The sequence below is a fragment of the Cyprinus carpio genome, chromosome A7 (assembly GCF_018340385.1).
Source record: "Cyprinus carpio isolate SPL01 chromosome A7, ASM1834038v1, whole genome shotgun sequence".
NCBI classification, from domain to species: Eukaryota; Metazoa; Chordata; class Actinopteri; order Cypriniformes; family Cyprinidae; genus Cyprinus; species Cyprinus carpio.
Window position 1 is genome coordinate 44427967 of NC_056578.1, and position 7997 is coordinate 44435963.

Below are 7997 nucleotides of genomic sequence, written 5' to 3' on the forward strand. Positions count from 1 at the left end.
AGAAGTGGGAAGATGCATGGTGCAAAGGAAGAACTCTGGCCTGAACCCTCATGTATCCTCCTTTATTAAGGAGTTTCTGGATTTCAGCTGGCAAAACTATTAAGCTACTAAGAGCAAATACGTTCTACACAGGAGTTGAATTTGTACATTTTTAAGATTGTTCTTATGACTGAATCTGTTAATGTCTGTTGTTTTAAAATGCTCTTAATATGAAAATTTTATTTATAAATGAAATGTTTTCAAGTTTTTGGAAAACTGAAAGTACAATCTGCAAGAATATTAAAATGTTATTTCAAGTATTACAATTGAACAATTTAAATCAATAAAAGAAGTTAAACAGTATTTTGTTTCTTTTTATAGTTTTTACTACTGAGACCTGTTGAAATACAATAATTTGTACAGTTTTACAATAAATAGTAAAAGTGGACAACAACTTACAGTCAATTTCACAGTGTAAAGTAATATTTTTATTGTATTAAAATATATCAATGGAGAAAAGAACATAACATTGTGTTTTACAGTAAAAAATATATTATATTGTAAATAAATTTACAGCAAGTTAAGTGGTGCTGTAAATATGAATACAGTATCTTTACTGTAAGTTTAATTTACAGTAAGTTACTGGCAAACTGCTGCCAGTAAGTTACTGTAATTTCTACAGGAAATTTTTTACAGTGTATGGTTGCTTGGGTTTTTTTTTTTTTTTTATGTATTGTTAAAATTGAGATTTCGAATATATATATATATATATAATATATATATATATATATTCAGGCAAAAGGAGCCCCAACTAAGTATTGAGTGCTGTACATGCTCATACTTTTCATGTTCATTTCATACTTTTCAGTTGGCCACGATTTCTAAAAATCCTTTCTTTGTATTGGTCTTAAGTAATATTCTAATTTTCTGAGATACTGAATTTGGGATTGTCCTTAGTTGTCAGTTATAAACATCAAAATTAAAAGAAATAAACATTGAAATATATCAGTTTGTGTGTAATGAATGAATATAATATACAAGTTTCACTTTTTGAATGGAATTAGTGAAATAAATCAACTTTTTGATGATATTCTAATTATATGACCAGCACCTGTATGTGTATATATATATATATATATATATATATATAATATATATATATATATATATATACACCAATGTACTGTATGCAAGCAACATATAAATAATTAATATTTGTAAGTGTTTAATGTCCAAATATTTCAGTTATTAAAAGAATGATGCATTTTTCTATTATTAGTTTATTATTTTTATTATTATTAATATTTTTATTAACAGTTTATCAAGTGAAAAAAAAAATATTGTATTGTCTGATTGTTTTTATGAAATATATAAAATATATATTAAGAATATATTTAAAATATATTCATATTTTAAAACAATCTTGCATATTGTCACACCCTGGACTCATTATGTTGTGTTTTCCCTCCATGTGTTCCCGAGGATTAATCGCCACTCCGGACCCAGAGCCCAGCCCACCATTTCACCAATGCGTGGAGCACATGCCCAAGCCCACCGCTGACAGAGAGCCAGAGCCCGCCACACCCAACGAGCCATCGCCGCATGGAGCAACAGGACTGAGGATGGCCATCGTGCAAGTGCAGCGGAAGACGTCAGTCAAGGTGTGTGAGCCGGCAACAGCGCCTGTGATGAGGGAGAGTGATACGGACGGTGTGAGCGAGGAGAGGAGCTCCGCCCCCTGCACCCCAGCTGAGGGTGAGCTGACTATGGTGCAGCAAAAGGGCCAAAATGAGGAGGAGGATCTCATTGACTGGGAATCTGATCTGGAGATTGAACTGCCCCCTCTCTGTTGTCTCCTCTGGTCCCGTCCAGCCCTCCTTCGTCGATGGCATTAACCCGTCGGCTCCACCATGGCTCCTAGCTCCCTCCTGTCCGCCGTGGCCCGGCAGTTCACAAGCTCGGCCTGGCTCCCTCATCCCTCTGGCTCCACCTTGGTCTGACGTCGACCATCCTGCGCCTCAGGACTCCACCCCTCTAGCTCCGTCGTCCACTCGGCTCCACCTCAGTCCTCTGTCGCTCCGGCTCCACCACGGCCTCCTGGATCCACATCTCCGCATTGGTCGCCAGCGCCATCCACTCCGCCTAGGACCTCTGGATCCTCCCAGGCACCCTGTTTCTTCGGCTCTTCGCCTCGGGCTCTTCTACCAAGTGCTCCGCCGCCGTTGGTCTGCCTCCTGGAGTCGGTGGCCACTCCCCCTCCATGGCTCCTCCCTCCGTCGGCTCCACCGTAGGCCGCTGTTATGACTGGACTCCTCCTGCTCCAAGCTCCACCTGTCTACTCCCTCCGTGGTCTCTATCTGCACGCCCACTCCCGGGTGTCCGTCCTTCACCAAAACCTGTAACTGTAGCGCCCCCATCAGGCCTATTGGGGCGAGCCTTGTTGACGTTTTAGACGGTGTGAGTACTACCATACCTCCATGTTTCAAGTCTCTATGACTTACGGTTTGGTCTGCCTGATCAGTTTTAGGTGGAGACTGCAGATCCTTGGCCTTTCTAACAATTACAATAGGGTTTCAGCGCTACAGGCTTGAACCACTCAAAAGAGAATTGAATGGAGGAAATTTATACAAAATATATAAGGAGAGGTCTGATTTTGTGAAGAAAAAAAAAATATTTATTTGTTCTGACATGACAAATCCATGTATAAACGATGCATTAAAATGTCAGTAACAGTCGGTAGAACAGACAGCGCTGATCTCAGGCCAGCCGAGACCCCTTTTAATGCCTGTGCGCGTGTCTCTTGATTTATTTCTCGAGATGGACCCCGTGCGACAGAAACACAAAGCCCAGCGCAGCACATGATGGAGCGCTTCACGGCCCCTTCATTAATTTCCCGCCCTGCGTCTCCGGCCCTCATTTTGCTTCAGGCTTGGTTTTGTTCTTCGAGCCAATAGAAACGGCGAGGAATAATTGATGCCCCAAGACTCCAGACAAGACAATAGGTCACAACAACAGGCAGCATTAGATCGAGCGGCACGAGAAAAACTGGACGTGTAATTTAGCCTCCGGAAGCGCTTGAGTCCAGAGCAGCGATTCTGAACGTGAGTCCCTCCCGCTGCTGCTGGACAAACGGCAGCACGTCCTTTCATGTCAAACCCACGCCGCTCCCTTCTTTCATCTGAAACTCAAGCTGTTTTATTCAACCTCTACTGCATCATGATTTTCGTGACCATTAAAAACATTCCTCCCTCAAATGTTCACTAATTTAAAGCATGCAGACATTTGGCTTTTAAAATTCCCATAATTCTCAATAAAGAGTCTGCACTGTAGTACAGCATTTTTATCTTTTAACAAAAACATAAAACTTACTTTTAGATTTCCTTTTTAAAAATACAAGTTTACTTCTTAATGTAACATTATAAAGAACCAAATTTCATTGAATTTAATTTCATTACTGTAAAGCATCCAAATAGTTATTTTGTTTCATAATACTCATTCACTGCACTTTTTTTCTTTCATCCAATGAATAAATTAAAAACAGTTCAACAAATACAACAAAGCATTTAAATGTGAAAAAAAAAAATGTAAAAATAAACAAACATAAATGATTTGGATTATTTCAACCAGAAATTAAAACTTTTTTTTTTTTTGTGACATTTTTATGCAACAATAATACAAAAGATAATAATCAAAATAAAAAAGTAAATGGTCCTAAAAATAGGTCACTCATCCTCGCTTCATCCTGTATGACTTGCTTCCTTAAAATAAGCACAACTGCATACATTGGTCATTTTGTGGAAATTTTATTCAATAAATTTAATGATTTTTTATATTGTTGTTTTGGCCTGTTTTAATCTAATCTGTTTCATACAGAGAGAGACAAAAAAACATTTAAAAGTCACACTGATTTAATTATTCAGTTTTTCATACATACATGCATCCAACAAAGACTTTAATGTCTATTTTTCAGTCATATTTATATGTTACAGGATAATGTGTATAAAGCGTCCAGACTGATGAATGTGCATCTTCTTGTCATTTCGAGTGATTCCTCACAGTGGGAGCATGAAGGGACAGTTTTAGACTTTAGGTTATTAAATGCAATTGAGGGTGTGAGTAGAGCAGGGAATGTGTTTAGAGTTCAGGACGAGAGCCAGTCCTCCAGATCTGAGTCCAGCGGCCGCTGCCATCCCGTCCTGAGAAACCGAACACATGAACAACGTCAATACGACAACATTAAACACACACAAACACCAATCACTCTACTGCCATGTGTGAGTGAAGGCAATTCATTAATATTCATATTTAAGACATAAATGTTACATTATAAAACAGAGGTTTGTCCACAGTTTTAAAGCTGCAGGACAGTAAAAGCACTACATTTTGAATGATCTCACTGTTCAGAAGTCAAAAGTGACTGACTGTTCTGCACAAGTGGCTCACTGAACCATCTTTATGAGTGAGTCACTGAATCATTCACTCGACTGATTTGTTTAAAAACAAAGATTCATACAGGAATGAAATGAACGACTGTCTTTATGAGCGAGTCACTGAATCGTTCACTCGACCGATTTGTTCAAAAACAAAACAAAGATTCATTAAGGAATAAAACAATTGACTGTCTTTGTAAGAGAGTCACTGAATCATTCACTCAACTGATTTGTTCAAAAACAAAGATTCATACCGGAATGAAATGAAGGGCTGTCTTTATGAGCGAGTCACTGAATCGTTAACTCGACCGATTTGTTCAAAAACAAAGATTCATACAGGAATGAAATGAAGGGCTGTCTTTATGAGCGAGTCACTGAATCATTAACTCGACCGATTTGTTTAAAAACAAAGATTCATACCGGAATGAAATGAAGGGCTGTCTTTATGAGCGAGTCACTGAATCATTCACTCAACTGATTTGTTTAAAAACAAAGATTCATACAGGAATGAAATGAAGGGCTGTCTTTATGAGCGAGTCACTGAATCGTTAACTCGACCGATTTGTTCAAAAACAAAGATTCATACAGGAATGAAATGAAGGGCTGTCTTTATGAGCGAGTCACTGAATCATTAACTCGACCGATTTGTTTAAAAACAAAGATTCATACCGGAATGAAATGAAGGGCTGTCTTTATGAGCGAGTCACTGAATCGTTCACTCGACCGATTTGTTCAAAAACAAAGATTCATACAGATACTGAAATGAAGGGCTGTCTTTATGAGCGAGTCACTGAATCGTTCACTCGACCGATTTGTTTAAAAACAAAGATTCATACAGGAATGAAATAAGGGCTGTTTATTATGAGTAGTCACTGAATCGTTCAAAACAAAGATTCATACGACCGATTTGTTCAAAAACAAAGATTCATACAGGAATGAAATGAACGGCTTGTCTTTATGAGCGAGTCACTGAATCGTTCACTCGACCGATTTGTTCAAAAACAAAGATTCATACAGGAATGAAATGAAGGGCTGTCTTTATGAGCGAGTCACTGAATCGTTCACTCGACCGATTTGTTTAAAAACAAAGATTCATACAGGAATGAAATGAAGGGCTGTCTTTATGAGCGAGTCACTGAATCGTTAACTCGACCGATTTGTTCAAAAACAAAGATTCATACAGGAATGAAATGAACGGCTGTCTTTATGAGTGAGTCACTGAATCGTCAACTCGACCGATTTGTTCAAAAACAAAGATTCATACAGGAATGAAATGAACGGCTGTCTTTATGAGCGAGTCACTGAATCGTTCACTCGACCGATTTGTTCAAAAACAAAGATTCATACAGGAATGAAATGAAGGGCTGTCTTTATGAGCGAGTCACTGAATCGTTCACTCGACCGATTTGTTCAAAAACAAAGATTCATACAGGAATGAAATGAAGGGCTGTTATTATGAGTGAGTCACTGAATCGTTCACTCGACCGATTTGTTCAAAAACAAAGATTCATACAGGAATGAAATGAAGGGCTGTTATTATGAGTGAGTCACTGAATCGTTCACTCGACCGATTTGTTTAAAAACAAAGATTCATACAGGAATGAAATGAAGGGCTGTCTTTATGAGCGAGTCACTGAATCATTCACTCGACCGATTTGTTTAAAAACAAAACAAAGATTCATTAAGGAATAAAACAATTGACTGTCTTTATAAGAGAGTCATTGAATAATTCACTCAGTTTCTTTACACAAACATTCAGAAAAGAAAAACCACTACTGTGTGTTAATCATTTCAGATGGCTAATTAAAAACAAAAATACTGGCAATGTTGTGTCTTAATGTTAGTTACTTGATATTAACTTCTTGTTTATCAAACTTCTGTGTAAATCCAGCATCCCTCTGTCACCTGTGCTGTTGTACTGAATATCAGCACCCCACCGCTTTCCAAAACCATCCGCAAAGCTTCAGTCAAAAGCACAACAGCGCTGACGGACTGAATATGATACTATATATATCCAGACTCTGGTCGGAGCAGAATGAAATGTTGTGGCGTGGGATGATGTGAATGCTCTGTGAGTAACAGGACTGACCATCAGCTGAGGACCAGGCTCTCGGTGAACCGGACAGGAGGCTGACTGCTGAAAACACACACAGATACAGTATAACACACACTGGTCACAATCACACATATAACTGTAAAAATCACGTCATACACAGAGGTGCTATTACAGTCTAAAGAAATCATGAAATAATGCTGCTTTTCATTTAAGTTCTAGAATTAATAAAACTGAAGTAAAACAAAAAGTTAGAAAAAAATAAATGACAAAAGCACATAAATGACCATTAAATAACAACCATATCTGCAGTTCATAAACACTAAAATAACACTGATAAACAGCTCAAAATGACTTCTTATTCTAAATGATTACTGTGTATGTAAATGATATTTCATTCTGAATTATGAGGAATCTCTCAAAATATGTCACTTGCACCCTAAAGATGTTTTATATACTCCTTTTGATATGAGTTTATGATTCCATACATACAATGAAAGTAAAGGTTATGGACTTGACAGCTTTGTTTGATTCACAGTTAAATGAATTAATCTTATGCAGCAGTAAAATATATGATGTACAGAGATGGACAGTATTTTAATTAGATGTACTAAAATACGTATTTATTACTTTCAAGTATTTTATAATTTGAAATTTGCTGGACAATAAATAATTGGGTGAACTAACACTTTAATTCGTCCATGGTTCATTCCAACTGGAGAAGAAAGAAAATAAATAAATAAATAAAAAAACAACGAGAGAAGCAGTTTAGTTTCTTTTTCTCTCGTGTGTAACTCCAGTAATACTAAAAGTGATGGCACTGACTTTTGCACTTCATATGATTGCTTTTTCAGATTACAAATCATTTGTGTGTTAATTAAATACATCTGATGAGCAAACCACTTTTAGTTGTATTTGTGCCCATCTCTGGTGATAAAGACCGCGGAGGTCAGCTGCACACAATACAGCAGCATATGCTCGTCTTTCACACACATCACGGAAGGTTTTATTTATTAATTTATTTTAACGCGTGATGTCAAATAAAGCTGAGCGTCCGTAACGCCGTGTGTCGAGGTCACGTGGTGTTCGTGGTTCACGCGCCAGCTCGCGGGTCTCAGCACTCACCGCTCAGGGAATGACGAAGTAAACGATGAGGAACAGAATGACATCGAACACCAGAAACATCCAGAAATCAAACCAGTACGAATGTTTTTGGGCAGAGCCGGCGCGACGCTGCGTGAGTCCGCCATGATCGCACACACTTCCCGCTTCCGGGGTCACGTGCGTCACGCGCGTTTCGAGCTTCCCGGTGCATTACAAAATAAAAGTCCCCGGAAACCCGCTCGCGCTCTCACTCAGTCACGCAATGTGTCAAGTCGTTTTGATTTTTTACAACACTTTTTTACAATAAACATTAGGCTCTTTCAAAGTGGCTTTACGGAGAATCGTGATGTGAATGTTTATAGTGTCTTAATATCTTCATAGCTGTATTGAGCGGATAGAGCTGGGCAATAATTAGTAAACTTAATTTAAAT

General features: G+C 38.1%; 1 long non-coding RNA gene across 1 annotated transcript; it reads right to left on the reverse strand.

Annotated features, from left to right (window-relative positions):
• Window positions 1-3869: 3869 nt before the first annotated feature.
• On the reverse strand, window positions 3870-7750 carry LOC109111991. Its single transcript, XR_002021513.2, has 3 exons — window positions 7588-7750; window positions 6499-6546; window positions 3870-4175 (listed from the first exon to the last, which is right to left on the reverse strand). It is a non-coding gene; the product is annotated as an uncharacterized LOC109111991 (long non-coding RNA).
• Between the last annotated feature and the right edge of the window lie 247 nt (window positions 7751-7997).